The following is a 2,526-nucleotide window of genomic DNA, read 5'->3' on the forward strand; positions in this document are numbered from 1 at the left end:
TGGGGAACCTTTGGAACCTCTTTGACTAATAAGTCATAGGAAGATATCCTATGTATAGCACCTAAATTTTCATTTGATAACCTATGTCTTCTGGAAGAATCATCATCCATCCATGGAAGATGTAGACCTAAGCTCTCGTTTTTCCGGGGCCTACCATTCCCACTTGACAATCTGCTTGACATTATTATTTTTTTTTAATCATTAGGCACCATTTATCTTCCATATCTCTTTTAGCTCTGTTTTTGCTCTCAACCTCCAGGCTCTCTAATGAAGAAGAGAGATGCTTTCAAACAAATAGTTATGGTAGATGATATTACAGGCAAGTTGGCCAAGTCCAAAATTTTATTTACTTATTTATTCATTTATTGGTTTTTTTATTTTGTTTTTCAGTTCCCCCCCCCCAATACAGGGTTTCTCTATGGCTTTGGAGGCTGTCTTGGAACTCGCTCTTTGTAAACCAGACTGGTCTCGAACTCACAGAGATCCGCCTGCCTCTGCCTCCCAAGTGCTGGGATTAATGGCGTGTGCCACCAACGCCTGGCTTCAGAATTTTAATTTTTAAACTTTAGTAAATCAGTTAGAAACACTAACTTCTCAAAGGGTAAAGTATCATTTATCATTTTTGTTCTAATTCTACCTTCATCCTAGGAAATACCCTGAAGTATTCAAGTAGTTCCTTGAGTTATATAAATACAAAACAATTAACCATGTCTAATTCAAGGCAAAAGCCTGAAGAAGTTGAAATAAAATATGTGTTTCTTACTAAGTGGTTCCCAGTTGTATTGTGCTCCTGTTGATTGATTTCTGCATTTAAGCATCTTCACTTGGATTCAGGTTGTCCTCAGCTTGCAGCTTGCAGTTCTCTGTGTAGAACTGATAGGGATGTGTTTGGTACAAATCATGAAAATTGGATGAAGATGAATGCTGAGCTTCTCCAGCTAGAGCTGGAGCAAAGGCTATGGATGAGAAATGGATAACTCCTGGTCAGAACTCCAGGAAACGGGTAGAAAGTTCCACCCATGAACTGTGACTCACTGTGCTGTTTGTTACCTTTTGTAGAACTTAGGACAGGGATATCATCTGACAGTTGTAGAATTTGTGGAGGACCAGCCGGCACCATTCCGAGAGTGAGTTTAGACTGAGAACCTCTTAGAACAACCGTTGGGTTGGTAATGGTGGTGTAAATTGCCATGTCTGCTTCTGACATGCCAGTTTGGTGACTTGCCAATAATCACAGCCTGACCTCAGATGTGTTCTTGGGTTTGTTTGACTTCTTTGGAGGAGTATCAACCACTTCCCCAAGTCAGTTGTAGAAGCAGTGATGGCATTCATCAATACAGGACAGTGGGTGGCTGGGAGACAGAAGAACTGTGGCAAATCCAGAAGGCTAGGGCATAAAAACAGAAGGGACTGTTTCTGAAAACAGAATAGCTGTGTTTTGGGTATTATCAGAATTACAGGGGAAGGGAGAAGTTATTCTTTGTAGGAAATGAGCCATGAGACTTAAGCCATCATAATTTGAATTTTAAAGGTAACTGTGACGGGGTATAGGGGCCCAGCACTTTGAAGGATGAAGCACAAGGATCAGGAAGTCAAGGTCATCCTCAGTCATATAAAACCTTGAGACCAGTCCCAGCTATATGAGACTCTGTCTCATTAAACAAAAACAAATAAGATCTATTATCTACATTATATAAGGAACACAAACAGTTCTATAACAGTAAAACAAAAACCCACATTAAAGATGTACAACAGAGTTGAGTATATATTTCTCATGAGAAAAATTGCAAATGGCTAACAAAGTATTTGAGAAAACACTCAACATTTCTTGTCATTAATGAAATGTAAAAAGAGACTACAATGAAATACCACCTTGTACCTGTTAGAATTACTATGATCAAAACAATAATAGCTTAGCTAGGAGTTGTCATCCCAGCAGGAAGCCGAGGTAAGAGGGTTGCAACAAGTTTGAGACCAGCCTAGACTATGCATTGAGCTCATATGCATTAAGTCCGGGATCTTACCTTACTATGTAGTGAAACCCTGTCTCAAAAACCAAAACAAAATGAGAAGATGAATGCTAACAATATTGAGAAAAGTTCAGTAGTAGAGCTGCTTAGCTAGGAGGTACAAGTCCCTGGGTTTAATACTCAGCACCAGAAAAAAAATTAAGAAAAGTAACAAGTGTTGATAAAAATATAAAAAGAAAACTTTTTAAACAGGTAAATGACATAATTAACTATACTCTGTAGGATGATAGCCAATGAAACAGAAAGAACATTTAGAAGTTCCTGTTTAGTCTTGATGAGGAATGCTTACTGTTGGACTAAGGCCTTAAAGGCCTTAGCAGTATGAAAAGAGAGTAGGGAGGATTTGGGGGACTTTATGCAGTAGAGGGGAGATATGGGATCTAAGAAGAAAATCAAGTTCTTTGGAGGGGAGGGGATATTTCAGTGGTCTATAAAAGTTTTTTTTCTTTTCTTTTCTTTTGGTTGGTGGTGGTTCTGGAGTCAAACCCAGGACCTT

Source organism: Phodopus roborovskii, unplaced genomic scaffold, assembly GCF_943737965.1.
Source record: "Phodopus roborovskii unplaced genomic scaffold, PHOROB, whole genome shotgun sequence".
Lineage (NCBI taxonomy): Eukaryota > Metazoa > Chordata > Mammalia > Rodentia > Cricetidae > Phodopus > Phodopus roborovskii.